Source organism: Phaenicophaeus curvirostris, chromosome 1, assembly GCF_032191515.1.
Source record: "Phaenicophaeus curvirostris isolate KB17595 chromosome 1, BPBGC_Pcur_1.0, whole genome shotgun sequence".
Classification (NCBI taxonomy): domain Eukaryota; kingdom Metazoa; phylum Chordata; class Aves; order Cuculiformes; family Cuculidae; genus Phaenicophaeus; species Phaenicophaeus curvirostris.
In genome coordinates this window covers 164,664,285-164,672,204 of record NC_091392.1, presented here as the reverse complement: position 1 = coordinate 164,672,204, position 7,920 = coordinate 164,664,285, and positions in this window count along the sequence as shown.

The window sequence follows — 7,920 nt, the reverse complement described above, 5'->3', positions numbered from 1 at the left end:
CTTTTTTAGAAATTATTTTTGTTTAATTCTCTAGTTTAAAAGAGGGACAACCTCAAGATTCTCTTCAGACTTTGGAGTTAACTGCCGTAGCTTGGGCCTTGTTAAATTGGTTGAATGTTCCTCTCAATGTTGTCACAGATTCGCTATATGTTAGAACTTTGGCAAACAGATGTTACACATATTGCAGAATTTGGAAGGTTGAAATATGTTCCTGTAACAATTGATACCTTCTCAAAATTTGTCTGGGCGACTGCATTACCTGGGGAAAAGGCACAACATGTTTGTAAACATTTGTTATCTTGTTTTGCGGTTATGGGGGTGCCTGAGACTATAAAAACAGATAATGGACCTGCTTATGGTAGCCAAAAAACGAGGATCTTCTTGTCTAAATGGGGAGTTCGACACCTTACAGGGATTCCGCATTCCCCTACTGGACAAGCTTTAGTAGAGCGAACGCATCTAGTTTTGAAAGATTATTTGCGAAAGCAAAAAGGGGAAAACATGGATGCGCAAATGAGGTTAAGTAAAGCATTGTTTACGTTGAATTATTTGTGTTTAATGGGTAACAGAGAAGAGCCATCAGTGGTGATACACCATCAGAGCATAAAGTTAAGTGAAAAAACAACTATTCCTCGCTTTCAAGTGCTATATAGGCATCCGATAACTGGGGTATGGAAAGGACCTGTTACTGTTATATTCAATGGTCGAGGGTATATGTGTGTTTCCACAGAGGGTGGTCCAAAATGGGTACCAGCTAGAAGTATTCGACCCTATCGAGAGTCATCTATGGCACACGACCAGTTGCCAACGCAAGAAGACAACGCGAGTGAATAAGTGATGAGATGAGAAGTTTGTTACCCTGATGTTTTGTGTACTTGTTATAGTTGGATTAATGTTGTTGATAATGGTTATTTAAGGGACAGCACTTTTAGCTGTGTAATGTTATATGTAAGAAAAATAATGTTGCACGTAATGTTGAAGCCTGGCTTGTTCAAAAACAAAAAGGGGGATTTGTGGAAGGGTGATTATATGATTTAATAGCAGTGAACAATCCAGGGCTCAACATTCAGGATTAAACCTGGCGTTCCCCTTTAAGCCTTCCTCGGTATGCTGACCGAGAGAAGCGCGTACCAAAAGCCTGGGACTCAGCGCCGGAAAGTCCCTGAAACGGCCGGACCGGTACCTTTCGCGCGCTCAAACCTCTTGAGCCAATCCTGTAACTTTTAAGGCGTGGACAGTTCAATTGGACCAATTGTAAGTTGTTTCTTGGCGCATGCTCTGCTGTAAAGGTATATAAGGAGTGTTGTGTTACGAATAAAGGAGAACGACCATACTCATATTGAGAGTCATCGTTACTCGGGGTCCGGCTCCCACACCCATATCAGAGGAGTTATTTTCTATTAGATTTAATTTATTTGACATTAATTTATTGCAACAGCTGCATAATTCCAAGCAGTTCTTAGAGGTTTTGCAAATGTTGGTATCACTGGATTTTCTAACACAGCTTCTGAGGATGATTAGTATGTTTCAATAGGGAAAAACCTGTGTTTGATATTTTACTTAGAAGAGTGCGCTTGCATGTCAGACAAAATATTTCTGTCTTAACACTGGAACATTTCTACTCTGCTAGTACCCTCAGTATAGAAATGTTTGTTGAAAACCCTTACGGCAACAAATGTATAGAAGATCAGACACTTCACTTTTTATTCATTTCACAGATATCACTTGCCCTTTTAATATCACTGTTAGTTGTGACTCCTACTTTTTATTGAATTCTTATACATATACTATTGAAAAATTTCATTTTGTAAATGAGTATTGGTTGTTGTGCAGCTCATAATGAAGTATTTTCTTAAAATTGACGTCTGGTTTCATTACACTCATAAGAAGATGATGAATTGTGAAGTTTATGTGAAGGAAATAGATATGTTAGAGTGAGTCCAGGGGAGGCTGCAAAGATAATCAGAGGGCTGGAGCATCTGCCATATGAGGACAGGCTGAGAGAGTTGGGCTTGTATTGCATAGAGAAGAGAAGGCTCCAGGGAGACCTCATAGCAGCTTTCCAGTACTTGAAGGGGGCCTACAGGAAATCTGGGGTGGAGCTCTTTATCAGGGAGTGCAAGGATAGGACGAGAGGGAACAGTTTTAAGCTGAAAGAGGGAAGATTTAGATTAGATATTAGGAAGAATTTTTTTCCTGTGAAGGTGATGAGGCACTGGAAGTCATGGATGCGTTCCCTGGATGCGTTCAAAGGCAGGTTAGATGAGTCTTTGAGCACCCCGATCCAGTGGAAGGTGTCCCTGCCCATGACAGGATGATTGGAACAGGATTATCTTTAAGGTTCCTTCTAACCCAAGTCATTCTATGATAAGGTTGATAGAGAGGTGTTGTCAAATCTTAGTTGAAAAAATACTCATCTCATCTTAGAATACAAATGTTCTATTAATTCACTCTAGCTACCGAGCGGGGACTTTCAACTCATTGTGAGTGGTTAAACACTGTCAAATTTGTGTGAGGATTTCAGTAGGCTTATTTAGAATAAGAATAACTTATGCTTGCAATGTAGGTTCAAAGTCTGTAATGCAACATATGTCTGAAAGTGATGGTAGTAGCATCAACCCTGATAGTTATGCTAAAACTACAGGCATGAGTAGTGTTCTCCAGCAGAGTACTCATCCCTGGTTGTCTTTCCAAACTATGCAACTACTTTCCTGGGTAGAAGTTAAAAAATAAACCCTAAGTATCATTTGGTCGGTTAATTCTGGGAAATAGTCCACAGTCCTGTATACATGCCATACGGTCTTTCTCCTTGGTAGCTGACCTCAAATTTTAGTAGATTAGAAAGAAGATGATTATCTGCACTTGCTTTACCAAGTGTTCCACGACCAGCCTGTTTCTGCTCATATCTTGTGGGAACACAATATTTAGACCAGTAACTCGCTTTTACCTAGAGGCTGTGCAAAAGTTCTCTTTTTTTACTCTACCTGATAATGAAATGTAGCCAGTAAGCTCTAATCTGAATATTTCTGAGGCCTGGGCATTCACAGCTTTGCCTAATCTTTTTTTATGTTGCAAGATAGATAATAAGATAGATAATAAGTTAGTATGAATGGTAGTAATGAAGACCTAGAACTGTCCTATGAGAGAGGGTTGATTCCTTTTTCTCCTTAGAGATATATGTGTTAGTGTGTTATTTTTTTCAATAAACATTGTTTTTACTGGTAGCAGAATTAATCTCTTCCACAATACATGCATTAACATTGCAGGTGACCTGTTAAGTTGATGGAAGTACTTTAATAGTTTTGGAAGGAAAATATGTAATTATTTTCTAATTAGTTCTGAGTGTAGCTTCATGCTGTGGCTTTTAAATTATTAGCATGCTGGCATATGGCTGTCATGGTTTTTTGTATACTATACAGCAATATGTATTCATTATTTTGTCTTTTCTATTTAAAATCACATTTTACATATGAAGAAATTCAGCACGCGCTTTGTATTGATGCTATTGTGTCACTGAATAGTTTTCAGCACACAAGAAAAGTTGTGCAAGATAACTTGAATATCTTTAACACATCATTAGACTTTTAAGTAGCGTTAACTGCTTGCTGCTTCTTTTAGAATCACTTGAAAGCTGTGTAAAGAGTTTGTCAGAAATTAAAGTAAGCCATTAAGGCTAGGAACTGTCATTTGTTTTATCCTTCAGGAGTGGCTCACATAATGCTGTTCCAGTTTCATTGGGCTCAAGGTACTACCACAGTATGGGCTTAGAGACTTATGAATTTACACCTGGCAGGTAGCATATCTCATTTTAAAAAGAATCTATTTATTTGGCATTTGTTATTTGTGATTTTTGTCTTCAGCCTGTTTTTTCTTTGTAACATCTCTTAAGTCTGTAATGGGTGCAAGGTAGGATTTTATGGCTTGTAGTGTGTGGGTGATAGTAATGTAGTTATCTGTTGTGTTGTTACCTGCAATTGGTAACAGACGGTTGGGCTCAGCTTCCTGACTTCTTGAGGTCTTTGATTGTCTCTCCTGTAGCTCTATGAAACAGTAGCAAAGCTACTTTGCATATTACTGTCTGTAACAGAGGTAAGCATAACAGGTACTAAAGCCTTGTATAAGTAACAGACTTGTAGAAGGACAATTCAAAATCCTTCTCTTAACAGTACAGGATAATAATTATATACCAGGTAGAATCCAAATATGTCTCTGTCGTGCTATAAGCACAACTACAGGCTGGGTGGAGAATGGATTGAGAGCCGCCCTGAAGGGAAGGGCTTAGGAGCGTTTATGGATGAGAAGCTCAGCATGAGCTGGCAGTGTGCACTTGCAGCCCAGAAAGCCATCACAGCATGCATACTGTCTTCAACTCTGTTCTGCTCTTGTGAGACATCTCCTGGAGTCTCATTTTCAGTTCTAGAGTTCTCAGCACAGGAAAGATACTGATCTGTTAGAGTGAATCCAGAGGAGGCCACAAAGATGATCGGAGGGCTGGAGCATCTACCATATGAGGACAAGCTGAGAGAGCAGATGTTGTTCAGCCTGGAGAAGAGAAGGCTCCAGGGAGACCTTTCAGCAGCCTTCTAGTACTTAAACAGGGACCTATTGGAAAGCCGGGGGGCTCCCTCTGTTATCAGGGAATGCAGGGATAGGATGAGGGGTAATGGTTTTAAGCTGAAGGAAGGCAGATTTGAGTTTGATATTAGGAAGATGGTTTTTCCTGTAAGGATGGTGAGGCACAGGAATGGGTTGCCCAGAGAAATTCTGGCTTCCCCATCCCTGAAGGAGTTCAAGACCAAGTTGGGTGGGATGTTGAGCAACCTGGTCCAGTGGAAGGTGTCTGTGCCTTTGTCAGTGTGGTTGGAACAGGATAATCTTTAAGGTTCTTTCCAACCCAAACCATTCCATGATTCTATGATAACTTTCTTGATAATTTATCGTAATGTAAAAAAGATGAAATAATTTAGAAGTTAACGCTAAACTGCATTTTTTTCTAACCTTACTAGTTAGTTCTGAATTTCCTCTACATCCAAGAAATATCCTTAAACCCATTATAGCTTTCCCTACAGCTGTATCTATTTGTCATCTTTATTCACAGGTTAAACCTCTGGCAGGAAGGTTTTGCCAGGGAGCTTCTCTGTCTGCAGTTTCTGACTCTGACACCCTGTTCCAAATTGTCACACTCCTTTTATTTGCACAAGTATACCTGCTGCTTCTATTGAATCAGATTGGAAAAGCTAAAAGTTAGGCTGAAATTGAGGTCAAAAGCAACACTTATACTCCAGGACCCCTGTGGCTCTTCAGATAAATATAGCAGATGTCATAGTTAAGTGCTGAGTATGAAAAAATGTTAACACTATTACCCAACGCAGAGAAAAAAAACACAAAACCTTTCAAAAATAAAAGATTTTTTTTTTAAAAAAAAGGGGTTTCGTGCTTCTAAACCACCCAACTGGGGAAAGAGTCATGAAAGTTCAGTATGAAGAAAAGTTCTGATAGAGGTTTAAGTGACTGCCAAGAGTAATAAAGTATTCAGAATATGTATCCTCATGTAGAATTAAGGTTCAACACCAACCTGGAGTCACAATAAGAAATCTAACCAGATGATAGTTATTTCTAGAAAAAATAGTGCAATGGCATAAAGATGTTTGGTACAGATACCATTATCATTGTCGTCATGGGCATCAGGGCTTCTGCAATGACTGTTTTTAGCCTAGTCTCTTCAGACTCCCTAGAGAGACTGATTTTTCTGGGCATTAACACAGAGCACGTGCTTAAATTCAAGCTTCTTTTGGGTACTTTCAGACCTCTCAAGACAGACTCCCTAAGTAAACTATGCCTTGCACGTACCTCCCAGAGGTGTAATACTTACACTGCAGTGATAAATGCATGAGCATTTAACAGTGACACTGTGGCAACCCTTGTGTTTTGCAAACAAGGAACAAGGGTGCAAGCTGATAAAGAGAGAGGGGTATAGCACTATTGATCAAGGGTACAGTATAATAGGGAAAGCACAAGAAAAAAGAATTGTGTATGCTACCAGAAATTTTAAAATTAGGAAGTGCAATTAGCTATATTTTTCCTGTAGCCACATGAGAAAAAAATTACATCTTTGATTTTAGTTATTGTTACCGTATCTATTTAGAAGAATAGTAGATGACCATTTAGGAGAACTGTTGTACATCATGCGTACCATGTGAGTATGAAGTTACTGGAGCAAAACCCTAGTTACATTATCATTGTAGAGTCTTAAAATAGTTTGGGTTACAAGGGAACTTAAAGATTATCCTGTTCCAAACCCCTCCATCACAGGCAGGGACACCTTCCACTACTGGATCAGGTTGCTCAAAGCCTCATCTAGCCTGATCTTGAACACCTGCAGGAATGGGGCACGTACAACTTCTCTGGGAAACCCATTACACTGCTTCACCACCCTCAAAGGAAAAAATCTCTTTCTAATATCTCATCTAAATCTCCCCTCTTTCATCTTAAAACTATTTCCCCTTGTCCAATCCCTGCACTTGCTGATAAAAGAGCCCCTCTCTAATTTCCCTGTAGGCTCCTGTTTAAGGCTGCTAGAGGGTCTCCCTGGATACTTCTCTTTTCTAGGCTGAACAAGCCCAACTCTCTCAGCCTGACCTCGTATGGGAGGTGCTCCAGTCCTCTGATCATCTTCATGGCCTCGGCTAGACTCACTGTGACAGATCCATGTCCCTGTACACCTCTAGATATGAATCTTTTTTTTGTTTTTCCTCTAGTCCAATGACTAGACTAAAGGAACAGGATGTTTTCAGCAGAACAGCTTGAGAGCATCTTGTAGAATACCTGAGCTCTGGTCTGCAAGGGGAATTGAACTAAACCTGTTCCCTAAATCAAGCATAGAAGGAATGAGTAGTCTTGCTCTTCATCCTAGAGGAATCCCCGAGGTGTGAACTCGGAGTGAAAGGGTGAAGGCACTAAAATAATGCTTTGAACATGATTCTTAATTTGTGGTTTTTTTGTTTACAATGTCGTTGATTGTTTGCCCTGATTATTCCGTATTTGTGAAGAGTTTTAGCTGATACGAATTCTGCACCCTGCCCAGGAATGGCACTTTTACTGCTGTCTCCTCTAGTCCTTTTTTTCCACTCTAGAGAGCAAAGCTGCAGAAAGGGAGCCTGTCTACCGGAGTTTTGTGGGGCTGCTCTACTCGCAATGACTCAGCTCCTGTACTGGATGTTCAGGAATACGAATGTGATGGCACTGGCAATCTTAGACCTACCAGCACAAAGACACAAAGAGCCAAGCGATCACAAAGCAGCTGTTGTTCTCTAAGGGATGAAAACAGCATTTGCAAAAGAGGGGATGCACCGCTATCACTGGGTTTTAAAACTGCTTTTGGCTGATTCATCTGGAGATGTTTGCTGTACAGTTGCAGGAGATTTAGGGAAATTTATTTCTGTACAAAAAAAGCCTTATTAGGTCAATGGGTTTTGAAAACAGGTCTCCTTTTCAGACTGAAGCTAAGAAAATACGCTATATCTGTACTTTTTAGCTATGTAGAAAGCAGCTTGCTGTCAACATAAAAGCTTAATAGCCTTGAAGGATAAGCTTACATATGAAAACCAGGCAGGCACTCAGAAGCCCTCACCCCTCCTTGCTGTGTTATCAAAAAAAATGTAGATTGTAAGAGTCTGTCGATGCATACAACCTGTCTACGCCATGCAGAGGTCCATCAAACAGCCTAGCTCTGATATATCCACAAACCGCAGTGCAATGCCACATGGATGATACACATCAATCTGTCTGTCACTTTGGTCCAACTTGAATGAATGCAATGGTACTTCAGCTTTGAGGTCACATCTTCTCTAGCTAACATATTTGTCTCTCTTTCTGTGTGTTGTATGTGCTCTAACTGCTTCGAAGACAAAGTTCATACTA